At 40.7% G+C, this 27,847-nt stretch overlaps 1 pseudogene; it reads left to right on the forward strand.

Annotated features, from left to right (window-relative positions):
- The first annotated feature begins 24,830 nt into the window (after window positions 1–24,830).
- On the forward strand, window positions 24,831–25,868 carry LOC124245506 (melanoma-associated antigen B16-like; annotated as a pseudogene).
- The last annotated feature ends 1,979 nt before the right edge of the window (window positions 25,869–27,847 follow it).

Raw genomic sequence — 27,847 nt, forward strand, 5'->3', positions numbered from 1 at the left:
TTAGGCTCAGAGCAAGCAGACAGCCAAGGCTAAAGCCAAGTTCTAAATGGCCTGACTAAGCCCTGGGGGGGCGCCCCATCAAAAAGCCAATTTGCAAAGAGTGGGAGAGTATTTTTTGTCTTCTCTTTTCTCTTTCCTCCCTTTGTTTGTTTCTTTGTATTTTTTTTCTCCAGGTGTCTAAGCAAATCTCTGTCAAAACACTAAGTGGCCACAACCTAACAGGGACTCCAAAGACTACATAAAAAAAGAGTACAGGCCCTAAAAAAAATAGTTAGCCACTAAACAAAGAAACAACTATAACCTACAGAAAGCAACAACAAAAAGCCTAGGGAGGGGTGAAGAATCTGATTTCTGTAGTTACTACATTATAATATTCAAAACTTTCCAATTAAAAGGCAGATATTGGTAAAATGTATAATAAAAAAGCATGATCAAATTATATGCTGTGTATAAGAAAGCATATAGAACATATTGGCAAATGACTTGAACAGACGATTCTCCAAACAAGATATACAAATGGCCAAAAAGCATATGAAAAGATGCTCAACATCACTAATCACTAGGGAAATGCAAATCCAAACCATAATAAGATATCCACCTCACAGCCATTAGGTGGCCACCATCACACAAACAGAAAATAAGTTCTTTTGTTGTTGTCTATTTCTCTTTCTAGTTATGTCAATCTCCCTCTATCATTTTTGGTGAGGAAGATTGGCCCTGAGCTAACATCTGTTGGCAATCTTCCTCTATTTTGTATGTGGGACACCACTACAGCATGGCTTGATGAGCGGTGCGTAGGTCCATGCCTGGGATCCAAACCCGTGAACCCCAGGCCACCAAAGCGGGGCATGTGAACTTAAGCACTATAACACCAGGCCGGCCCCCAATCCCCTTCAGTTTTGAAGGATAGTTTTGCAAGATATAGTGTTCTTGGTTAACGGTTTTTTTGTGTCTTTGGATCAAGCAACAAAAGAAAAAGTAATTAAATTAGACTTCAACAAAACTAAGAACGGTTGTACATCAAGGGCACTATTAACAGATTGAAAAGACATCCTGCAGAATGGGAGAAATTATTTGCAAATCATATATCTAACAAGTTTCTTGTATCCAGACTATCTAACGAATGCTTATAACTCAACGACAAAATGACAGAAACTCAATCAAGAAATTGGCAAAGGACTTGAATAGGCATTTCTCCAAACAAGATATATAAATGGCCAATGAGCACACAAAAAATACTCCAAGTTCGTAGTCATTAGGGAAGTGCAAATCAAAACCAAATAACATACCACTTCACACCCACTGGGAGGACTATAAAATAAAAAAAGAAAAATAATTAAGTTTGGTGTGGATGTCAGGAATAAAGAAATCTAGTAACATTTCTTAGGGGACTGTAAAATGGTGCAGCCACTGTATAAACAGTTTGGTGGTCTCTCAAGTAGCTGAACATAAAATTACCATATGACCCAGCATTTCTACTCCTGGAAATATACCCAAAAGAACTGGAAACAGGTGTTTAAACAAACACTTGTACATGTCCGTTCATAGCCCCACTATTCACAATAGCTAAAAAGTCCAAATGTCTAAAAGGTCCAAACGTCCAAACAACCCAAATATCTGTGCACGGATAAATGGATAAACAAAATGCAGTGAAGACACTCGATGGAATATTATTCAGCCATAAAAAGGGAACGAAGTACTGATTCAAGCAACAACTTGGATGAACCTGAAAACACCATACTAAGTGAAAGGAGCTAAACACAAAAGGCCACATACTGTACTATTCCTTTATATGAAATATCCAGAACAAGCAAATCCATAGAGACATAAAGCAGATTAGTGATTGTCAGGACCTGGAGGAGGGAGAAGGAGTGACCGCTTTAATGGGTATGGGTTTCATTTTGCAGTGATGAAAATGGTCTGAAATTAGATAGAGCTGATGATTTCACAACATTGTGAATGTACTAACATTCCCCTAAAACCCCAAAATTCAAGTGGATGAGGACAAACCACCATAGGCCCAGTTCTTCCTTCCTTAGGAAGAACTTTGAGAATAGGGCCTTGCTGGCCCTAGAAGTATCCTCAGGGAGTTAGGGTACCTGACACATTTTCTACAAAAGCAGTAGGGTGTCTGGATGTGGGGGCCTCATGCCCTTGCCCCTGTGGACTCTTAGCTCTGGCATGAAATGTAAATGAGGAGGGCCTAGGCAGGGCCCTCTAAAATATGAGGCTCAGCACTAGGGCCCTTCTTGACCACGTCTAATGCCAGTACCAGCCACATACAGAAAAGCAAAAGAGAAGAGAGGAAAAGCATGGGAAAGGAAGGAGAAGGGAAATATAGGAAACAAAACCATTTTAGTGGTTTTGTTTATTTCTTTTAACTCCCTTCATTTTAATGTGGTTTCTTCCCATGTTTCCACAACCTAAATTTTTGAAAAACAGCTGAGTCTCATCACAGAAGTGATGATATGGTCAAGGTGGAAAAACAACTGGATATATATCCCTGTTCACAGCATGGCAATATGCCCATTCAATTCTATACAAATATGTCTACACACACATACACACTCACCCTCACATATCTGCTCACAGACTCAGTCACAACTATTTTTTAAAATGGGATTATCCATTAACATATTTTTTCACTTAATATTTGACCATTTTCCTAAATCAGTCATTATGAACCTTGAATAGTTCCCCAGCCCCATGCCTCCCTTTCTTGCAGACTTCAGAAGCCCTGTTCCTAACACGTAAACATTTTCCTCCTCTAAAAACCAAGACCTTCCACCATCAGGTTTCTGACCTCTGCTGTTTCCTCTTCCTTGATTCTGAGCCTTCCTCCCAGCCCTCCGTATTTCCATGAGTTATCCTTCTCCACGACACGCTCGATCATGCAATGCCTCTTCCTGACCCTGGATGCCTCCATCACCCCTCCCTTTCTCCAGGCACCATGGGTTAAATTCTACTCCTCTGGTCCAAGTTGTAAATGACCCCTGCTAAGAGGGTATGAAGTGTCTAAATGGGAATTTTACGGTCACAAGTCCATTTCAAATAAAGGCAGTAAGTGATTACTCTCTGTCCCTTCTAAAGAGTCAACTAGCATGCTACTTTCTTTTAACCCTCCAAATATGACATAAAATTAACAATTTTGGAGACCACAATAAAAAAAGTTTTACATTTTAAAAAATGAAACCAAAATTTTATATTTTATTTAAAAAATTCATTCTATGAAGAGATAATTACCTAGAATTTTTCAAAACTGACTTAAGATATCAAGCCATAGGATTAAGGAACCCCTACAGACATCAAGCAAGAAAAATACAAAGAAAATCACACCAAGAATATCAGAGTAAAACTACTGAGAAAATTATAAAAATATCAATGAAACACACACAAAAAATCCCTAGACAAATGATAAGACACACTATTTTCACAGACAAAAAGATTCACTATTATAATAATACAGACTTCGCAAAATAACCTATAAATTCAAAGCAATTTCAAACAAAACCTCAACAGGATATTTCACATAATTTGACAAGCTATTTCTAAGATGTATATGAAAGAGTATAGCGTTAGGAAATATGAAAACATTCCTAAAAAAGAATGAAGTGAGATACTTGCCCTGCAACAGACTGAGACTTTTTATAACACAGTATGGTATGAGCACAGATATAAATGACTCAACTGTGTAGAAGAGTCTAAAGTTAGATCCACGCATAAATGAAAACTTATTCCATTTCAGTGTTATCATGGTAGATCACGGGAAAAGGAGGAAATTTTTAAGTGCTTCTGGGCAATAGATTACCCATATGGAAAAAGGGAATAAAATGGGAAGCTCTGCACTAAATTGTACATGGAAACAAATTTCAGGTGGATTACACACTGTGAAAAGCAGGACTTAAAGCTTATAGAAAAAATATAAGACTATCTTATATAAATTGGGGTTAGTAAAGGATTTCCTAGTCAAAATATAAAAAGCACACATTCTAAAGGATAGTCAAATTCAGCTCCATAATAATTTCAAAACTTTCAGTTATTAAAAGAAAGTATTGAAAAGGTTCAAGAACAATACAAAAAACAGGGAGAATTATTTGCCCCACATTAACCAGAAAAAGGGTTATTATTCACAATGAATATTTTTAAGGCAATGAGAAAAATGGACAAAAGGTATAAACAAGCATTTTACAGAAACATAAATGCCCAAAACAACAACAAAAAAAAGGGCTTACTCTTACGTGTAATCATAGAAAAGCCAGAATGACATACCATTTAAAAATAAATTCATTCTATAAAAGGCAACTTGGAAAAGGGAAATTCCAGCTCAGGAGCAAAAGCAGGTCCTTTTGAGGAAGCAGGGGGCCTGGAGTCAAGAGTCAATAGCAGATTACGTGCTGAGCGGTGGAGTCAGGGGGAGGAGAGGCTTTAAAAGCGCTCATAATATTGGTTAGTAGCTAACAGAACTCTCGGAAACCACAGGTAACCACAGAGCAAGCAGCCCATTTATCGCCGATCACTGATGTTCGTTCCAACTTTGCGTCTTGAGGTTGCTTAGAGGGTCACAACACAGGAGGTATGGGGTGGGGATGTGCTTTGTCTCTTGGCCTGCACTCCTGGAGAGGCAGGGCTCGGAGAATCAAGCTCAGGAGCAGGGCTGGTCTAACTTTAGCAAGGGTAGGCTTGGAGTTGGGGCTCAAAAAATAATAATAATAATAATAATCATGATAAGAGGAAGAGAAGCTGAGGACAGAAAACCCAATCAGGGAGGAAAGGTGCTCGGGCCAAGAGAGCTACGGAAGGAGGAGGAGAAGCTCTCACTACACTGCCCAGCAGAGTGAAAGGAGATGCGCCAGGAGACCAGCATGAGGAGACACTAATGCAGACGGCGTTACCACCAGGCTGGGAGGCAAGGCATGGGATCTCAGATCAGGAGAGTTTAAGGGACTCCGGAAGACAAACCTTCCTAAGGGGAACCGAGGGGCAAAAGCAGGACTCAGGCCAGCCGGCCCGTGCGGAAAAGGGCGGCTGCGGAGCGCTGTTCTTACCTCCAAGGATCAGGCCTGGCGTGGGGTCGTGGCTGTGAAGAGCAGGGCCTGGCGGGCACGAGCGGCTTCTACAAGCAGGGCCTGGCTGGGTGCTGCAGCTTCCGCGGGCGGGGCTGGCTGCAATCCATGGCTGTGGCTAGCAGAGCCTGGCCTGGTGGCATGGCTGTGGAGAGCAGGGCCTGGTTGTTTGCCATGGCTTCGGAGAGTAACGCCTGGCCGGGATGCTGGACGCCAGACAGAAGCCTGAGATGGCGTCTGCAGCTGGGTTGAGGCTTTGCAGAAGATGGCAGCTAAAGCTCAGAGCTCTGGGTCCCGGAAGCTCCAGGAAACAGATGGCGCCTTAGAAGATTGTGTGTCTGAGCTGGCTCTTCCTAGTGGGGCTGCTATTTGCCACGTTTTTTCCTTGAGCCATGGTCTGAGCTCATCGCCTAACTAAGCCAATGCCCCCTGTGGGTTGTCCTGTGGCAGCTTTGCGGCCCGGGTGCGTGGCAGTATTTTGGCCCTTTTCGGCTACCGTACATCTAAGGGCTGAATGGGCGCTCTGACTGGCACGGAGGTTAGCCCGCCTCTTTGCCTGCAGTGTATGCAGGGCCCTCAACCATCATGGCAATGGAGGCTGCGGTGGTGGAAGCTATCATGCCGCTGAGGAGCTCAGTGGTGCCCTGTCGCTTGAGACTGGGGTAATCTGGGCGAGAAGACCTGGGGTGCCAGTCCTGCCGGGATGGACAGTGGCAGGGGCCACCTCACTCTGCACGGATTCAAACTGCGGCTGCTTCTGCCCTTCTCCCCAATATGACTGCGCGGCCATAACGTCAGGTTCTCAGAAACAGGAAAACCGCTGTAAACGCTGCCTCGAATAGAGCCAGGGCTAGAGAATCAAAGAAGGTGCACGGACCCTGGTGGAATCTTCGCTTCTGATTGGTGAGCTGGATATCACATGACTTCTCGTCTTCCCAGAGCGGTCCAACCCAGATCCTTTTGGCAGCAAACAGGAGGGTGTGCGGCCACCCCTTTGGGATCTGCTCTGGCCTGTGCGATAATGTGAATTTCCTCATCTTTAAACATAGCCACTAAAAGTGTGTGAGTGTGTGTAGGAGGGTAGGGCTCTCTGTATGAACAATTTGAATGAAGCAAAATCAGCGTGTCATCACCATTCTGGTGGCTCATACCCAAATCACAATACCACGCTGGCCAAAAAGAGATAATACCCTAGCTACGTCGCCCTCATGTAATCTAGTCAGGACACTGGGTTCATGGATGACCAGAGGAGACAGTCCTGGGACTCCTCCTGACATCTGGATCCCCCTATGCCTGACTTGGGTGGGCTTAAGGGTTGGAGGGCTGCTGAAAGGGGAGAAACAGGATGGGGCCCACTGTCCTCAAAATGTTGAGCACTGCTGCCTCCAGTAGTTCCCAGGCACCAGAAGGGGCTGTAAGACATTTTCCAGGATGACTGCTTTTGCGTGCCTGGCCCCCTGAGGCGCAGGCAAGGAATGCTTGGGATTAAAAGTGGTACTGCCCTTAAATATACATCACCATTTAAATAGGCTACATAGTAATCTAGTGATGAATGTATGCTAATTTATTTGACCTAGTATTCATTTTTGGCCACAGATGTCTAGTTTCTGTTAATATAAATAGTTTTGATACACAGACTTGAAGTTTAATATTTGGACATTTATTTTTAGTCATTGTTACAAAAGGGTTGCATGTTCAATACTCAAAACAGAAAAGCAAATTTAAGAAAACTTGCACCTAAATTTCCATACAGCCATAGATAACTACTGGAAATGTTTAATTATATGTTGGCAGAAAGGCCATTCATACACGTTTCATAGTTTTTTTGTTTTGTTTTATAAAAATGGAATTATTTATCCATACATATTGTTTTGTAACCTGTGTTTTGGATCCAGAAAACACACTTTCCATATCAATAAATAAATTTACACAGACCATTTTGTAACTAGAAAATATTCCATTTACAGAGGAAGCCTACCTTTTCAAACATTCTTGCATCGCCAAGATTTATATTGTTTCTAACTGTTCACTCTCTAACACATCACTGTGAGACACATCCTTCTCGCTAAGATTTGTTCATATCCTAAGTTTGTCCTTGTTATGGATAAATTCCCAGAAGTGGAAATTCTTGGTATAAGGCTAGGCACATTTATAGTTCTTTGATAAAAATATTGGCAGGCTGATCTGAAAGTCATTGGTACAAGAATTTTGGCAAAATGGAATGAGATGTTTAGTGGAATGGATGAGCAACTGGAAACACAACACAAAATTGAATGGAATGGTATTTGGAGTGTTAATATGGAGTGGAAAATGGATTTGAAATGTAATGCAGAATGGGATGAAATGGAGACTGGTTGCAGAGGAAACTGGAATGAAATGAGGAATAGAATGTGGACCTGAATAGGATATAATGGAAAATTGGATACGATGGAAATAGAATGGAATATAATGGGAAAATGGAATGGAAAGGAGAATGGAAATAAATACCTAATGGCATAAAAGATATAATGTCATGTGAGAAAAGGAATGGAATATAAAGTGAAATAAAATTTTAAGAAAAAAAGGAGGAAATTGAAATTAAATAGAAAGGAATATAGAATGGAACTGAAAATGCAATAGCATGAAATAAATAGACTATTAAATATGCAGTATAGATTTAAAAACAGTGGATGGAATAGAAAAAAAATGGAATGGAATTTGGAATGAAATATAGAATATAAGGTTTTGAAGGATGGAATAGAAATTGAATAAAAATGAAATGGAATATGGAAAACAAAATACTGGTGAATCAGAGGACAGAGTAAAATGAAGGATAAATTTATAGAATGTGTTTCAGTCAGTTACTGCTCCATAACTTGGTGTTGTGAAACAACAACTACGTTACTCTACTCAGAGATTTGTTTGCCTGGAATTCAGACAGGGCTTGTCTCTTTTCCATCGGATCTGTGCCCTCAGCTGGTGCAATGTGAGTTGATGTGAGGTCATGAGGGAACAGCTATCAGTGATGACTCCTAGAATTTGGCCAGAGAATCTGGATGGATGGTGGTGCTACTTAACTGAAATAGGGAAGACTTGCTTAGTAGAGGAGCAGGTTGGGGAGACAGTGGAAACTGGTGATTCCATTCTGACCATGTTGACCACTAGAACCTGTGTGATTATGTTAGTCATTTAGGGGAATAAACCCCAACTTATCTCACAAATGTTCCATTAACTCTAGCGGGCAACTTTCACCAGTTTCGTGGATCCAGTATTCCTCTGGGGTATCATTTCAGTTTACTCTCTGATATCTATCCTTTCCTTCTTTCTGGAAGCTTTCTGGGCCTTAGTTCTGATCCTTGATGTACTAATAACTAAAATGCCTCCATTTATCCTTTCCCTCATTTAAAGAAATATATATATATTTCTGTATATATCATATATATACTTCTCCTTATATATATTTATCCATATGTATTTTTATTTATATAAATTTTATTTATATATATCTATATAAATATATATTTATATAAAATTATTAAATTTTAAAATAAAATAAATAGATATTTTTGTATTTTTTTAAATTTTAAAATTATTTTATTGAGGTCATATTGGTTTATATATAACATTGTGTAATTTCAGGTGTACATTATTATATATCAGTTTCTGTATAGACTGCATCGTGATCACCCCCAATAGTCTAATTTTTGTCTGTCACCATACATATGTGCGCCTTTACCTCTTTCACCCTCCCCCCAATCCCTTCCCCTCTGGTAACCACTAATCTGCTCTCCTTATCCATGTGTGTGTTTGTTTTGCGCATATGAGTGAAATCATACGGTGTTGTCTTTCTCTGTCTGGCTTATTTCACTTAACATCATACCCTCAAGGTCCATCCATGTTGTTGCAAACGGGACAGTTTTATCTTTGTTTTATGGCTGAGTAGTAGTCCTTTGAATACATATATGACATCTTCTTTATCCATTCATCAGTTGATGAGCACTTGGATTGTTTCCACATCTTGGCTATTGTGAATAATGCTGCAATGAACATAGGGGTGCATAAATCTCTTTGTATTGTTGATTTCATGTTCTTTGGATAAATACTCAGGAGTGGGATAGCTGGATCATATGGTATTTCTTTTTTTTTTTTTTTGAGGAAGATCAGCCCTAAGCTAACTGCTACCAATCCTCGTCTTTTCGCTGAGGAAGACTGGCCCTGTGCTAACATCCATGCCCATCTTCCTCTACGTTATATGTGGGACGCCTACCACAGCATGGCATGCCAAGCGGTGCCATGTCCGCACGCAGAATCCAAACCGGCAAACCCTGGGCTGCCGAAGCAGAATGTGCGCACTTAACTGCTGTGCCACTGGGCTGGCCCCTCATATGGTATTTCTATTTTTAATTATTTGAGAAATCTCCATACTGTTTTCCCTAGTGGCTACTTTTCATTCTCACCAGTAGCGTAAGAGGGTTCCCTTTCCTCCACGTCCTCTCCAACATTTGTTATTTTTTGTCTTGGTAATTACAGTCATTCCTTTTCTGTGGTGTCCTTCTCTGGTTTTGGTATTAGGACAATTTTGGACTCACAGAACGAGTTAAGAAGCATCCCATCTTCAATTTTTTGGCATAGTTGGAAAGGATAGGTATTAAATCTTCTTTGAATGTTTGGTAGAATTCTCCAGAGAAGCCATCTGGTCCTGGACTTTTGTTTTCTGGGAGGTTTTTGATTACTGTGTCAATCTCTTTACTTGTGATTGGTCTATTCAGATTCTCTATTTCTTCTTGATTCAGTTTTGGGAGGTTATATGATTCTAAGAATTTATCCATTTCTTCTAGGTTATCCATTTTGTTGGCATGTAGTTTTTCAGAGTATTCTCTTATAATTCTTTCTATTTCTGTGGTGTCCATTGTAATTACTCCTCTTTAATTTTTATTTATTTGAGCCTTCTCTTTTTTTTTCCTTAATGAATCTGGCTAAGGGTTTGTCAGTTTTGTTTATCTTCTCAAAGACCCAGCTCTTAGTTTCATTGATCCTTTGTACTGTTTTTTTTTTTTTTTAGTCTCTATGTCATTTATTTCTGCTCTTATTTTTATTATTTCTCTCCTTCTGCAGACTTTAGGTCTTGTTTGTCCTTCTCTTTCTAGTTCTGTTAGGTGTAGCTTAAGATTACTTATTTGAGATTTTTCTTGTTTGTTAAGGTGAGCCTGTATTGCTATAAATTTCCCTCTTAGTACCACTTTTGCTGCATCCCATAAGAGTTGGTATGTTGTGTTTTCATTTTCATTTGTCTCAGGGTATTTTTTTTTTATTTCTCCTTTGATTTCTTCATTCATCCATTGGTGGTTCGGTAGGATGTTGTTTAGTCTCCACATATTTGTGATTTTCCCAGCCTTTTTCTTGGAATTGATTTCTAATTTCATAGCATTTTGGTTGGAAAAGATGCTTGATGTGATTTCAATCCTAAGTTTATTGATGCTTGCCTTGTTTCCCAACATATAGTCTAACTTTGAGAATGTTCCATGTGCACTTGAGAAGAATGTGTATTCTGCTGTTTTTGGATAGAATGTTCTATATATGTCTGTTAAGTCCATCTGGGCTAGTGTTTCATTTAAGGCCACTGTTTCCTTGTTGACTTTCTGTCTGGGTGATCTATCCATTGATGTAAGTGGGCTGTCAAGGTCCGCTACTATTATTGTGTTGCTGTCAATTTCTTCCTTTAGGTCTGTTAACAGTTCTTTATGTACTTTCATGCTCCTGTGTTAGGTGCATATATGTTCATAAGTATTATGTCCTCTTGTTGGAATGTCCCTTTTATCATTACCTATTGCCCCTCTTTGTCTCTCATTGTCTTTTTTATCTTGAAGTCTGCTTTGTCTGATATAAGTATGGCAACACCCGCTTTCTTTTGCTTGCCGTTTGCTTGGAGTATCATCTTCCATCTCTTCACTCTGAGCCTATGTTTGTTTTTAGAGCTGGGATGTGTTTCCTGGAGGCAGCATATTGTTTGATCTTGTTTTTTAATCCATCCCGCCACTCTGTGTCTTTTGATTGGAGAATTCAATCTATTTACATTTAGAGTGATTATTGATATATGAGGGCCTAATAATGCCATTTTATCTCTTATTTTCTAGTTGTTCTATATTTCCATTGTTTCTTTTCCCATGTATTTTTATCTGCCATTTCAGTTTGGTGGTTTTCTGTGATGGTGTTCTCAATTTTCTCTTTATTTATGATTTGTGGCTCTGCTCTGACCTTTTGTTTAGTGTTTACCATGAGGTTTGTATAAAAGATCTCATAGATGAGATAGTCCATTTTCTGATAGCCTCTTATTTCCATTAGATTAAGCAAGTTCCATCCCTTACCTCTTCCCCTTCTGAGTTATTGTTGTCACAAATTATTCTTTTTTGTGTTGTGAGTTTGTGACTTAATTGAAGTCTTTATAGTTATTTTTATGCTTTCCTTCCGTGTCTCTTTTATGTTATAATTGTTTGCTAACCTATTCTGATAGAGAGCTGCAATTTTCTGATTTTTTCTGTCTATTTATCTCCTTGCTCAAAGCTTTGTAAACCTTTGCCTTTTTGTTTCTGGTAGGAGAGCTCCTTTCATTATTTCTTGTAAGGCAGTCTGGTGGCGATGAACTCCCTCAGCTTTTGTTTATCTGGGAAAGCCTTATTTCTTCATCAAATCTGTAGGATAATTTTACAGGATAGTGTATTCTTGGCTGAAAGTTTTTGTCTTTCAGTATTTTGAGTATATCATTCCATTCTCTCTTAGCCTGTAAGGTTTCCGCTGAGAAATCTGCTGAAAGCCTGATAGGGGTCTTTTATAGGTTATTTTCTTCCATCTTGCTGCCCTTAAGATTTTTTTTGTCATTCACTTTTGACAGTTTTAATATTACATGCCTTGGAGAAGGTCTTTTTGCATTGATGCAATTAGGAGTTCTATTGGCTTCAGGTACTTGTAAGTCCTGTTCCTTCCCCAGTTTTGGGAAGTTCTCAGCTATTATTTTTGGAGACTTGTCATTTTCCTTCTGTTCTGAAGTGTTACTGTAGTTCTTCTTGGTGTTTGATGAATTGATCCTCTGCTGGTGCATTTGTGGTAGTATCAGGTCTCAGATTCCACCTGCCACTGTTGGGTGGCAGGAGCTGTGTTTTGTGATCCCACCCCATCTGCTGATAGTTGTGTGGGTTGAGCTGCTCTGTGTTCGCACAGGTTGGCCACAGCTGCTCAGCAGGTCTCACTTGTGTGGGTGGGGCCACTGTGCTAAGCAGGCAGTCCAGGTGAGCTGCTGCACTAGGCGGGAGGAGTGCTTTCATGTGGGGCTGGTGCCTTGCTCGCAGGTGGGTCCTGTGGGTTTTTGGGCTCAGTGGGTGGGTCCAGAGGGCTGCTATGCTCATCGGTCGGGGCACCTTCGCATGGGCTGATGCTGCGCTTAGTGAGCAGGGCATCTTTCAGGGGCCTGAGACCCTGCCGCTCAGTCGGAAGCATTCACACAAGCAGGGCTGCTGCAGCACGTTGGGCACTCCCACGGCCCAGGCTACCACTCCAAGAGCGTTCACATGTGGGCCAGGCTGCCTCTGCCTCCACTCAGTCATACCATCCACTGTTTGAGGATACAGGATCTGCATTGCTACCACCGGAGAGAGGGAGGTGGAGAAGGCTGCTTCCCGGGCATCCAGTCCACCCACCTTCAGATGTATAGCTGCGTGGATCTCTCAGGTGTCCTGTTGTGCTGTGTAGAGAACCCTCTCTTGCTTAATGAATCTCTGTTTAGTTGTAACTTAGAGGGGAGAGACAAAAGGAGCAACTCATTCTGCCATGATGCTGACATTACTCTATTTTTGTGTATTTTTGAAATTAAAAAAATGTATTTTATATGTTTATCTATATATAAATATAAAAATTATATATGTACTTCTTCTTTATAAATATATAATTTCTTTAAATATATATTATATATAATGTTTATATATATTACATATATAAATATAATTTCTCCATGTGTCTATATTATATGTATTTTTTTTCTTTAAATGAGGGCAAGTGAAAGAAAAATACATATCTATTTTTTTTCTTTCACTTATTGATTTGGCTAACCTGTAAGATCTCAAACTTTCTTCTAAGGAAAACTCGGTCTTTAACTCCATTGGTGTGTCTTCAATGCTCTCTTCTTTCTCTTTCCCACTGCTCTTGTTTAGGCAGTATATATGTATGTATATGCTCAAAAAAAAGAAAATTCTGGAAGGATGATTTTTTCTCTTTGTATTTTCCAAATGTTTTCAATGAATATACACTACCTTTGTATTCATAAAAAATACAGCTATTTGCATTTTGAAAAAAATATAACTTTTAAATTTTTAATTAGGTTTTAAGTTGTTGTAAGAAACCAAGATCTCTCATATACTACTAGATGGAGTTTTAAATTCATAACATATTGCCAGATGGAGATTTGACAATATATAGTTAAAGTCATAAACGTGAAATCAACCTCTTCTAGGCATTAATTCTAAAGGAATACTCATATATACCCACAAAGTTGTATGTTCAAAGGTGACTATTATAGTGTCAATTATTGTAAAAGTCTGAAACAACCTCATTTTTCAAGAGGACACACTGGATGTCCATAGAATAAACTTATACAGCTTTCACATGATGTTTCTGAAGAAATTTTAATGCCGTGGGAAAATAGCTATGATATGATACAAGTAAAGAAAGTGATTACTGTATATACTGATCAGTATTTACATCTCTTTATCTATGTGTCTATCTACCTGCCTACCTACCTATCTAGCTATCTTAATTTCCTTTGGCTGCTGTAAAAAATTACCACAAATTTGGTGCCTTAAAATAACAGGAATTTATTCTCTCACCACGGTGGAGGCCAGTACAAATTCAGTACAAAAATAAATTCAGTACAAAATCAAGGTATGGACAGGCCTGTAATCCCTCTGAAGGCTCTAGGGGAGAATCTGTTCCTTACCTCTTCCAACTGCTATTGGCCGCTGGCCTACCTTAGCTCATTGCCACTATCACCCCAATCTCTACCTCCATCTTCACATAGCCTTCTCCTCTTTGTATTTGTATCCGATCTGCCTCTGCTTCTCTTTTATAAGAACACATGTGACTGCATTTAGGGCTCACCTGTATAATATAGGATAATCTTCCCACCTCAAGATCTGTAACTTAATCACATCTGCAAAGTCTTTTTTTTTTTCCGACATATCAGATAACATTAATAGGTTCCATTGATTAGGATTTGAATATCTTTTGGTGGACCGTTATTCAACTAACCACACTATCAATCTATCTACCTATCTCTCTTTATACCTATCTAGCTTTCTACATATATTATGCTCTCATTCACTAAGGAGCAGTGGTTCTCAATCGCAAGCATCTTGCCCCAGAGGGGATATTTGGCAATGCCTGAAGATATTTTTGGTTGTCCCAATTAGTAAGGTGGAGGTGCTACTGGCATCTAGTGTGTAGAGGCCAGAGATGCTGCCAAACCCCCTGAATGCACAGAACAACATCCTACAACATGGAATTATCTGTCTTATCCATAATGTCAGTAGTGTCAAGGTTGACAAACCCTGCTGTAGAGAATTTAGACAATTCAGAAAAGTTTATAACAAAATTTAAATCACAAGCACTCCTGCCAGTATTGATAACTATTGTTAAACATTTGCTATGTCATCAGAGTGAAGTCACAGAAGATGGCAGAGTAGAACTCCAAAAATCCATCCCTCCACATGTAATGATTAAGCTGGCCAAAACTATCAGAATCAACTTTTCTTGAACTCTGAAATTTAACTAAAAAACTTACAGCAACCAGAGACTTATAATTTTGGCAAGAGATTTCAATGGTGTTTTTGCTTACCTGCCTACCAGCTCCCATTCCTCAGCTAGGCAGTGGCTGTGGGGATGGCAGCCTGTATTGCTGGTTCAACTTGCTGGTGCCAGAGGGAGAAATATGGATCTTGTTCTCAAAGAATTCTGGTTGTGCATTTTGACCTATTTTGTGGTTCCCTGAGGGATTAGTTCAGAGGCTTGCCTTTCCTTCACCCACCTCAGAACTCTGTGGGCTGGAACAACCTCCCGGGTAGCATTTGTTGAAAACATTTAAAGGCAAATACTACCCACAAGCACCTGAGGCAAGAGATGGTGGAAGGGGCATACAGCATGCTGTAGATAGGTCCCTTGCCCATCCGTGATGTAGGAGAGTCTCACTCCCAAGGAGACTGAGACTTCCCAGATTGGGCTGCTTGTTGTGACTAGGTCTGTTTTACTGATATGCCTGCCACCCTGGTGTCTCTGTGTAAGAAGAGTCTCATGCAGATAAAGAGGTTTCCGGGACCAAGTTGCTTGCTATGACTGGGTCCCCTTTATCCTGTTCCCTCTTGCCATCCTCCCACCCCCACAGACCCCTGTGTCTCTGGGCAGGGAGGTGAGTCTGACCAACAAGAACAAAGACTTTCTGGCTCAGCCTGCATTTGTGACTTGGTCCCTTTCCCTGGTTCTGCCCAACTGCCCCAGCATTTCTGGGTGAGGAAGAGAATTTCAGGTACCCAGGGACAAAGAGGCTTCCCACATGCTGCTGCTTGCTGTGAGAAGGTCCCTTTTTCCTCTTCAATCAATCAGCCAATCTTGGTGTTTCTAAGTGGGGAAGAGAGTCTCAGACCCTCTAGGACAAAGAAGCTTCCAGGTCCAGGCCCCCTGTTGCAACTGGGTTCTGCCTGCCCACTTCAGTTTTCTCCTTGGAAAAGAGGAGTCCCAGTCCCAGAGGGAAGAGAGAGTGCTTCTCCTGGCTGCTTATTTCTGGTGAGGCTCCCAGTTGGTCCCCCTTGCCAAATGCTGTCAGGCTCACTTGACGTTGTCTGAGGAACTCCCATTTGATCTGGGAAGGACCGAACCTACCTGATCTTGTGTTGCTAGGTCAGGGGTTGGAAAACATAGAGTATGGAGGCATTCCTCTTTTGGGTGGGGATACATAAGACACTCTGCTGCTGTGTTGTTCCTCTGGTCCTAGGGTCCCAAACCAGTTTGTCTTCTTCCCACTCCCTTTCAGAATTCTCCTTTGGTGGTCTCTTGTACCATTTCCCGGATTTATAGATGGTTTTAGCAAGGAGAAACAGGTCTATACATTCTGGTCCAGATTGGAAGTCTTAATTCACTTTTTTAAAAATAATAGACTTTATTTTTTAGAGCAGTTTAAGGCTCACAGAAAAATTGAGGGTAAAGTAGAGATTTCTCATATACCCCCTGCCCTCACTTACGCAGCTTCCCCCACTATCAACATCCCCCATCAGAGTGGTACATTTGTTACAGTGAATAAACCTACGTGGACACATCATTATCACTCGAAGGCCATAGTTTACATTAGGGTTCCCTCTTGGTGGTGTACATTCTATGGGTTTGGACAGTATGACATGAATCTACCACTATAGTACTATACGGAATAGTTTCACTGCCCTAAAAATCCTCTGTGCACCACCTATTCATCTTTCTTTCCTACTAACCCCTGGCAACCACTGACCTTTTTACTGCCTCCATAGTTTCACCTTTTTCACAATTTTGTATAGTTGGGATCATATAGTATATAACCTTTTCAGATTGACTTCTTTCAGTTAATAATATGCATTTAAGTTTCCTCCATGTCTTTCCATGCCTTGATAGTTTTTGTGGTTTTTTTTGCTGAAGAAGATTTGCCCTGAGCTAACATCCATGCCAGTCTTCTTCTAATTTTTTTTGTAGTATGTGGGCTGTCAGCACAGCATGGCTGCTGACGGAGCAATGTAGGTCCGCACCCAGGAACAAAACTCAGACCACTGAAGTGGAGCACACCAAACTTAAGCACTAGGCCACCAGGGCTGGCCCCAATACTTCCTTTCTTTTTAGCACTGAATAATATTCCAGTGTCTGGATGTACCACAGGTTATTTATCCATTCACCACTGAAGGACATCTTGGTTGCTTCCAAGTTTTAGCAATTATATATAAACCTGCTATAAAAACCTCAGCGCAAGTTTTAGCGTGGACGTAAGTTTTCAGCTCACTTGGGTACATAGCAAGGAATGTGATTGCTAGATCATATGGTAAGAGTATGTTTAGTTTTGTAAGGAACTACCAAACTGTCTTCCAAAGTGGCTGTACCATTATGCTTTCCCACCAGCAATGAATAAGAGTTCCTCTTGCTCCACATCCTCTCCAGGATTTGGTGGTTTCGCTGTTTTGGATCTTCATCATGCTAATAGGTGTGTAGTGGGTCTCAATTCACTTTTAACTACAGGTTAGTCAAACAGCCATTGTTAAAGCAGAACTCTACACAAATGAAATCAAACATACATGAAAAGTAAACTCTGCTAGAGAGCAAGAGCAATATTAAACAGAAGTTTGGGTGTACAGGGCTTTTGTGAAATCCCTTGAGGCTATTCACAGTCAAACATCAAAGTTGGACCAGGAAGAAGTGAAGTCTGGGATCTCAAAACTTCATTTTTCCCATTAGGGGGAAAACGCCACATATAACTTGTATTGGAAAGTGTTTAAAGCACACTGGAACAAGTTGGGAATTTTCTCTTGTTAAAATTCATTAGCAGACCTGGGACTGATTGTATAAAACATTAAAGGTGGGAAAAGTAAACGCAACGAGAATACCTAGGCACAGCTCTACAAATTGCCTATATCTGGTAACCCCTGTGTCTTTTTGAAAGTAAATAAATGCTTTTATTAAAACCTTTTTCTTTACTATAAGAACCTCGATCACCCAACAATTCATTCAGATTAACTCTTCTTTTATGCCTAAGGAGTCCGAGTAAGGCATACCTGTGTTTTCACCACATAGTATTTCTCCTGTCAACAGTTGGATCTGCAGTGGTTAGAAGTAAAGAATAGGTCAGTAGGGAATCTTGAGAAAATTAGAGAGAATAAAGTATTTGACTTGCCTGAAGGATACCGCTGGTATTAATTTGGGAAACAGGGCTTTCTCTCTGTATTTCATCTTTCCTGTCTTTAAAGTAGATTGGGCTCCACAAACACAACCTCAAGCTCTGATGTAGAATTTCAAGTCTTTTTTCTCTCTTCTTTTTTTCCTTTTGGCTGGCGAAGTAGAGTCACTGACTTCAGGTTGCCTTATGTGAGTCCTAGTTTTACCTTTTAAAAATGCCACCCTGGATTCTGGTAAGACAGGCACATACAGAGAGATACAGCTGCGAAGATATGCTTACACAATCATGGACTTTCTCTCCAGGAACGCTACTAAGTTCTCAGGGTAAAGAGCCGAGAAAGATCCCTCTTGGCTCTGGCAGAGGGAGGGGAAAGTAACCATTACTAAACACTCCCATAACCTTCTCCATAAAAAAGGTCTACTCTCTAGCGTAAAATACTTTGCCAGAGCATAATTCTGAAATCTCATCCTGGCTGGGAAAGGGAATTCCTCCCCAATCCATCCTGGCCTTCCAGTCCATCCAAGACAGCCTTCCTGGTCTCACCTAAAGAGAGGGGAGTTAATAGTCAACAGGGAACAAGGCTTTAAGGAAAAAGACTGAGAATGTTGTGGTCTAGGAAAGGGGCAAAAATGATATGTCACGGGAGGAGAGACAGAAACAATTGTGAAGGCCACAGCACTGAGACACAGGCCCTCTAAAAGATTGAAACTTATCAGAAGGTTATGTAATGCTTCCTGTCCCCCATACCTTACCACCAAACCAACAAGGCCCCAATATAGTAACAATGGGTATCAGCTGAAGATATGTCCATAGAAACTTCCCAAAGTGAAATGCAAAGAAAACAAAGGAAAACAAAGCAGAACAGAATATCCAAGAACTGTGGGACAATATCAAAAGGTGTAACATACATGTAATTAGAATACAGGAAGGAGAAGAAAGAGAATGAAGCAGAAGAAATATTTGAAGTAATAATTTCTAAGAACTTTCCAAAATTAGTGACAGATAGCAAGTTACAGATCCAGGAATCTCAGAACACTGAGCAAGATAAATCCAAAAAAAAAAGCTATACCTACTCAGATCATATTCAATCTGCACATAAACAAAGACAATGAAAAAATCTTGAAGGAAGTCAGGAAAAGAAAGTTATTTATAGAGGAATAAGGATAAGAATTACAGTGGACTTCTTGTCAGAAAACATGTGAGCAAGAAGAAAGTCCAGGTTTGGATCCCAGGTACGGACCTACACACTGCTCATCAAGCCATGCTGTGGTGGTGTCCCACATGCAAAGTAAAGGAAGATTGCCACAGATGTTAGCTCAGGGACAATCTTCCTCACAAAAAAAATAAATAAAGTCAGAGAAGGTAGAAAATGAAGAGGAAAAAAGAAACAAAGAGGAGATTTAACAAATAGAAATCAGTTACATAGGTGGTACATATTAATCCAACTATATAAATAATCACTTTACATGTGAATGGTCTATACATGCCAACTAAAAGAGATTGTCAGAGTGAATAGAAAAATTAGACCAACTATATGTTGCTTACAAGAAATTCAATGTAAATACAAAGACTCAAGGAGGTTAAATATAAAGAGATAGAGAAAGATATGCTAACATTACTTAAAGCTGGAGTAGTATATGAATGTCAGATAAAGCAAACTTCAGAACAAGAAAAATTATCAGGGATAAAGTGGGGGAAAAAAGAGTCAATTCATCAGGAAGACATAGCATGGGGCTGGCCCAGTGGTGCAGCAGTTAAATTTGCACATTCTGCTTCGGTGGCCCGTGGTTTGCCCATTCGGATCCCAGGTGTGGACGTGGCACCACTTGGCATGCCATGCTGTGGTAGGCATCCCACATATAAAGTAGAGGAGGATGGGCACAGATGTTAGCTCAGGGCCAGTATTCCTCAGCAAAAAGAGGAGGATTGGCAGCAGATGTTAGCTCAGGGCCAGTCTTCCTCAAAAGAAAAAAAGAAGAAGAAGACAACGTAGCAATCCTTACTGTGTATGCACCTAACAACAGAGCATCAAAATTCATGAGACAAAAACTGATAGAAATGAAAGGAGAAATAGACAAATCCAGCATTATAGTTGGAGACTTCAACATGCCTCTGTCAGTAATTTACAGATCATTCAGGCAGAATATCATTAAGGATATAGATAACCTGAACAACACTATTAATCAATTTGACCTAATTGTCAGTTAGGAAACACTCCACCCAACAACAGCAGAATATACATTCTTCTCAAGTTCACACGGGATAGTCACATATTCTGGGTCATAAAACATACCTTAAATTTAAAATAATAGAAGTCATACAAAATCTGTTTTCAGATCACAATAAACTTATGATAGAAACAACAGAAAGATAGCTGGAAAATCTCATAATATTTGGAAATTAAATAATACACTTCAAAATAAACCATAAATAAATGAAGAAATCTCAAGAGAAATTTTAAGTATAATGAATAAATAAAACTGAAAATACAATTTATCAAAATTTGTTGGCTGCAGCTAAAGCGATGCATAGGGAAATTTATAACATAAAATGCATGTATAAGAAAAGAAGAAAGATCTAAAATCAATAACCTGAGCTTCCACCTTAGGAAACAAGAGAAAGAAGAGCAAATTAAAGTTAAAGCAAGGAGAGGAACTGAAGTAGTAAAAATGAGAACAGAAATCAACAAAATTGAAATAGGAAAACAGTAGAGAAAATCAATGAAACCAAAAGCTGATTCTTTAGAAAGGTCAATAAAATTGATAACAAAACATCAGAAAAATCTCAATTGAGGGACATTACAGAAAATAATTGACATATACTCTTGAAAACTGTCAGGATTGTCAAAAACAAGGAAAGTGTGAGAAACTATCACAGCCACTGAAGAACTTAAGGAGACATGGTGACCACATCTATCATGATATCCTGGATGAGATCCTGGAATCTAGAAAGATCATTAGGTAAAAACTAAGGGAATCTGCAAAAAGTATGGACTTCAGATAATAATGGATCAATATTGGTTCATTAATTGTGACAAATGTACCATTCTAATGGAAGATATTAATGTTAGAGGAAACTGGGTGTAGTATATGTCTATAGTACTATCATCACAACTTTTCTGTAGACCTAAGACTTTTATAAAGTAAAAACTTATTAAAGAAATAAAAGACTAAAAATGTAGCTATTATTAGAAGTCCATTTGTTACATTTACAGAAAAATGTTTCTATTTCAACTTTTTGACTTAACGTATATTATGGCCATTGACAATTGTGCTTACTATGGTATTAAAATACCATACGTTAGTGTAATTCAGAATTGTACTCAGTTTAAAGAACTTTTGCTCTAAAATGAGGCATGGTGTAGGCGCAAATACTGAATGAAATGAAGAAGGAAGCTTTAAAATTCTAGATGACATTAATTTTACATACTCAACAAATAATCTCTCTCTAGAAACCCCCAAAGATGTAGGAAACAGAAGAACAAAAAACATTTTATGTTAACAATATAGTACATGAGAGTTGCAAAAAGAATCAAATGAAGACATAAAACTTGATTCTGCCTTATTCTCATACCTCATTCTCAAAAAAGGAATGCAAGTAAACAAAATAAATCTAAAGAGCTATAAAATGATTCCAATGCAAAATGGACTAGGTGATGAAACTGCTTCACAGCATAATCTCTCAGCGATCTCTCAAATGGAAAATTTCTCACTGGATTTCGTGCTTAGGACTTTAAGCTTTTGCCTGTGCTTCACAATATGCTACTTGACGTTTAATCACTGTGATCAACAGGGCTTTGTGGGCTGACCTTATGGATCAAGAACTGGAAATGCAGAAGTAAGTCTATAAAAGGCAGAGAGGTATAGTATAGAAATATTCAATCTTTTCAATTGCTTCTCATATTTCTCATGACCCAGGGAAAGAATGGCCTACTAATTCTTATGAGCAGTACTTGGAACACAAGTTATATATCCCAACATTCATGTGACCTCAAGAAAATATTTTCAGACAAATATGCATTAGAGTTTTAACTACAGGCTTAGTCATTTATTTTATTTTTTAAATAAGGAAAAATGCTAAATCTATATAGACTGACTGCAAAGTCTAGACATATAAACAAATATATAAAATGTCAGTGAGGACATGTTCAATATGTAAAATATTAATAAAATAATGTTATCTCAGTTTACAGACTTTAGGGCCACTCTGAAGATTGATACAGTACATGCTTCAAGATGTATTACTAATTGGAGGGGAGGGAATTGAAAAAAAAATATGTACTTTATTATTACATTTATGTAACAGTAATAAGCACATTTATATCCATTCAGAATAAACTCATAATATGGTTTTATGGTGGTGGGGATGAGGGAGGGGATTAAAAATAAGCCAAGAGACAATTTTGTTATGTCTGTATGTTTGGAATTCTTACAGTGAGAAAATAGTCATGGAGCACCACTTCAGTATTTTAACTGATGAATAACAAATCACTTGCAAAACACTCCACCCCTCACTCTGATGGCCCAGTCCTTGTGAGTACAAAGATGGAAACATCTGGTGTCAATGTGAATCCTCCTTCTGGCACAAACTGTGATTTTGGACAAATCACCACCTCCCTGTGCTCCAGGCTCCCCATCCATAAAATGACATTTTCTAAGGTGCTGTCGTACTTTACTATTTCAATTCTTTGTCAAATGATTAGAAGTCAAAAGTCAGGTAAAAACATTTATCCACCCAGTGGGCCTATGCTGACTCTTACAAATCTTCACTTCATGATTATAGGAAGTGATACAAGATTTCCAAGGGGTATCGACTAAACTGCCTAAAAAAATGTGTCTACATGAATCTCTACCCTGTAGAAAGTAAATCTTTTGGAACAGAAGATTCCCAAGAGTTTAAGTCTGGCTGAAGAAGAGACCTCCAATGGGAAGGGGTGTGTGTGTGTGTTTGTGTGTGTGTGTGTGTTTTCTCTGGCAGTCCAGCAGTTGTTCTGGACACATGCATTGTGTTGCAGCTTCCTTAACTAAAATCTAGCCTGGGACTCAGACTCAATCACTATGAGAGTTTCAGTTTGATAAATGCACACAGATTGATTACTTCCTTAATCAGCCAAGGAACCTTAATCAAGGAAGCAACTAATCAAAAAGACTGTAGCCAAGAGGAGGACCCTGAATGAGAGCTGAAGGTGGGCCACTCACCCCAGAAAAGAAGGAGCCATGCCCCAGCTGTCAGCCCTTGGAAGCTCCAGGCAGGGGTGGCCAGATGTAGCAGCCTCTGACTTGCTCCTAGGGGGTTTCATCCAGGTCAGAGCCTGGTCTGAAGGGTGTGGCCTCAGGTAAGCAGAGAGAAGATTCCCAGTCCCTGTAGGTGTCCAGGTGAGGATCTTGAGTGAGAACAGACAGGTGGGGGTGGGGTCTCACACAGAGCCCCACTCCTTCTGTCCACTCTGGGAGGCCCCAGGTAGGAGTGGCAGGAAGTGATGCTCCTAACTTCCTCCTCAGGAAAGTGAGAGTGATGAGAGCTTTGGTCTGAGGGTTGCAGTCATAAGTCAGGAGAGGGAGGAGTCTCTGGCCCTGCCAGGAGTCCAGGTAAGGATTCTGAATGAGTACTAAGGGGACTGCCCACCACAGAAAGGAGGGACTCCCACAAAGCCTTGCCCTGCTGTCAGCCCTGGGAGGTCTAGAATCACTGTCAGACTGAGGCGCCCCCTCATTTTCTTCTAGGGGGTGCGAGTCTCAAGGAAATGAGGACCTTGCACTAGGGAGGAGTCCCAGTTAAGCAGAGGGAGGAGTCCTAGGCCTATAAGGGGTCCAGGTGAGGACTCTGAGTAAGGATTGAGGGGATCACTCACCCCAGAAAAGAGAAAGAGCCATATCCCTACTGTCAGCCTTGGAAGGCCTTGCAGAGGTGGACAGAGGTGTTGTCCATGAGTTCCTCTTCTGGAGTCTCGGGCCTCGGGCTTGTGGAGGCCTGGTCTGAGGGAGTGGCCTCAGATCTGCAGAAGAAAGATTCCCGAGCTCTGTAGGTGTCCAGGTAAGGATCTTAACTAAGGAATTATGGGACCACTTATCCAAGAATGGAGGGGCTCCACAGACCCTCATCCTTGCTCTCATCCCTAGGAAGCCCCAAAATAGCTTTCAGACTAAGATGCCACCTGGCTTTCACTTTGGGTGATACAAGGAGGTGAGGCCTGGCCTGAGGGGGCCTGGCCTCAGGTTAACAGAGGAGAAGTGACCTAGGGCCTTCCAGGGATCAAAGTGAAGGCCCTGAGTGAAGGCTGAGGGGACTACGTACCCCAGAACAGAGGAAGTCCCACTCCTGCTGTTAGACCCAGGCAGCTCTGGGTAAATCTGTTAGACTCAGGCACCCGCTGACTTCCTATTCAGGGATCTAAGAGAAGTGATTGCCTTAGTCTGAGGGGGCACAGCCCTAGTTCAGGAGAAAGAAATGTTCCAATCAATGTCAGGAGTCAAGGTGAAGACCCTTAGTGAGGGCTGAGGGGATGACACACCTTACAACAGAAGGGACCCCACAGACTTCACCCTCGCCTGTCCTACCATCAGCCCTGAGAATTTTCAGTCTGAGATGGCTGGCTGCACCCTGAGGAGTCTTTTCACTTCCTCATTCAGGTTATTATGGAACAGGCGGTATAGGACAGAAGACCTATGAAGGCCTAGAGCACTGCTCCCAGGAGAAGACCTGTAGAGGCAGCCTGCATCAGAGCTGTTATGGTTAAGTTTATTGGCTGAGACCAGTCATATCTCCCCTCTCTCCAATAGGCTGTGAGCTCTCTTTGACCACCCTCCTGCTGACACTCCTATCTGCTGCCACCCACACGAGCCATCATGCCTGGTGATAAGGAAAGTTCATACTTCCCACATGAACAACGCTTTCAGGCCCACAGTGAGACACAGGGACTGGAGGGTACACAGGTTCCGGAGGCTGAGAATGAGGCTCCCTCTTCCTCCTCCTCTTCTCTCATCCCCTGCACCATGGAGGAGGGTTCTACTCCTGGGACACCAAGTATTCCCCAGGGTTCTCAGAGTGCCTATTCCTCTTCCGCTATCATCACAGCCACCTTGTCAAGCAAATAAAATGAGGTCTGAAGCATCCAAGAAGAGATGGAAAGGTGGAAAATTCAAGCACTTCACAATCTCTGCAAGACACTGAGAATTTGCCCATAGACTCTCTAGATGAAAAAGTTGAATTATTAATCAGTTTCCTGCTGCTGAAGTATCAAATGAATGAGCCCATCAGAAAGGCAGACATGCTGAACAACGTCATCAGAAAGTACAAAGACCACTTCCCTGAGGTCCTCAGGAGAGCCTCTGAGTGCCCAGAACTGGTCTTTGGCATTGATGTGAAGGACGTGAACCCCACCAGTGACTGCTATGCCTTTATTAACAAACTAGACCCCACCTATGATGGAAGGCTGAGTGGGGAAGGGGGCATGCCCAAGACTGGCCTCCTGATAATTATCCTGGCAGTGATCTTCACGAAGGACAACTGCACCATTGAGGAGGAAGTCTGGGAATTGCTGAATATGATGGATATATATTCTGGGATGAAGCATTTCATCTTTGGGGAACCCAGGGAGTTCATTACCAAAGATTTGGTGCAGGAGAAGTACCTGGAGTACAGGCAGGTGGCCAACAGTGATCCTCCATGCTGTGAATTCCTATGGGGTCCAAGAGCCCATGCTGAAACCAGCAAGATGAAATTGCTGGAGTTTTTGGCCAAGAACCATGGGACCAACCCCAGGTGCTTCCTATCCCATTATGAGGAGGCTTTGAGAGATGAGGGAGAGAGCCAAAGCCAGAGTTGTAGTCAGGGCTGGCACTACTGCCACGACCAGTGCAAGTTCCAGCTTCTCCTACCCTTAGTGAAGACTGAGGCAGATTCTTCACTTTGTGTTTGAAGAGGAAAGTCAACATTTGAAATAGTGGCAGGCCGGAGTGAGATTGGGGGGAAAACAGTATATGATGTCTGTGTATTCCTATTCTATATGGGTAACTTGGAGATTTATCTTTTTGTGTGTGTGTTTTTCAAATATTTCTTTCAATAGGAGGTTTAATTAGCTTAAGAATATAATTTATGAATGACATTGTTCGCACATTTATTACTGTTTGTAAGAGTAAGAGTTTTGTTATTTTGTAATACAAATTGGAAACCATGCATCGTTTTTAGTGATCCAGAACAAGATAACATGGAATTGGAAGAGGGATTTCCTTGGAAATTTATATGAACTCAGCAGTAAAATAGTTGGGGTCATTAAATAGAGACAAAAAAGTAAAAGATGGTCAATTCTTGGCTTCTCTTGACCCTGTTAATCTGTTCTATAAAATTTAAAAGATATACATCTGTATTTGCTTAGCTTATTCAAGAATGTAGAAGGAACATTAATTGGACAAACATTCTCCAAACATTAATTTGGCAGCTGCTCTTTGGAAGGCCCCACACTAGTACTGGGGATGTTAGGATAAAGAAGATCCAGCATCTGTCCACAGCATTTTAGCATCTAGGGGCAACAATTATATAATGATGATGGTGTTGTCGTTAGGGGTCCTCTAAGACCTAAAGGAGAAGTAAAAATGAGTGAGTGAAGATGGACGATCCATATGTCAGCAGTCAAGTGTAAATGCCCTGAGACAGGGCATACTGGGGTCTTGGGAAACTACAAGTCCTTCAGTGGGAGGTCATTTTAAATTAAGCTTTGTGGTGGGGGAGATGAGGCTGTGGGAGTGGTAGGCAGGGGCCAGACCCTCCAGTGTATCTCAGAGTTGAAAGTCAGTGACCTGGAATGCAAATCTGCACTTAGCATTACTTTGAGATCATGGGTAAACCAGAGAAATCTGCACCTGGGGCAGGAATGCAAGTTGTCCTGTGCTCTTGTCACAGTGCAATTGGACATAGTGCACAAACTAGTTGTTTTATGCACGTTGTCTCCAAGGGGTTTCTGAGAAATAAGGGTAATAGTCCTTTAAGGTACCAGCAGCTACTGGTCTGGCACTATTTGCCTTGCTCTTAGAGAGCCAGAACCCGCTCCACTCAAACGACATTTTTATGAGGTTATCTTGAGTGTAATTTGTCAAATTCTATGGGAGATTTAGACTTTTGCTGGGGATGAAATGAGTGAAAATAGGAGTAGTTTGGGTAGAAGGGCAGCTGGAAAGGATGGAAGGAGTTGGCCTTTATACAAATTCTAGAAGCTTTTAGTTGCATCCAGCTGAAGAAAACTCCCCCAAACTCAAATTAAATACTGTAGTCTCTAAAGGGGAAGATTTACTTAGGTTTCTTGCTAATCAGCATCTTTAACTGATTTGGTGTATCGTGTCCTAGAGCACTTCGTAGTCTCTGACATCTCCTGGATAAATAAATCCCAGGAAAGAGGGTGGTAGGGTCTGGGGGCCAAAATAATAATAGTAGTAACTGCCAACCATTAAAGGCCCAGTGAATTCCAGGCATTGTGTTAGTTACTTTACATTCAGCACATACATTCCAACAATCCTATAAGACAGGGTTTATCAATCCCACTTCACAGATGAAGAAACTAAGGCTCAGAGAGCTTGGTAATATGCCCAAGTTCACATGGCTAGTATGTGGCAGAGTTGGGGCTAGACCCCGGATCAGAAATTGTCTGGAGCCCACATTGTTCCCACTCCTCCCAGTCTGAGGCAGACCATTGGTCTCTTAATTCATTTCTCTTCTCACTACTCCAAAATGTCTCTCAGGTGATAAAAAGAATGACTCTGTGGCCAAAGAACTAAAAGCAGGCCTAAAGAAGTGAGATAGAAATGAAAAACACAATTTAGGGATTGTCTATGGGCTTTCTTTACCTAGGGTTTTGCTGCCCTTAGTGCCA

The sequence above is a fragment of the Equus quagga genome, chromosome 10, assembly GCF_021613505.1.
Source record: "Equus quagga isolate Etosha38 chromosome 10, UCLA_HA_Equagga_1.0, whole genome shotgun sequence".
NCBI lineage: Eukaryota > Metazoa > Chordata > Mammalia > Perissodactyla > Equidae > Equus > Equus quagga.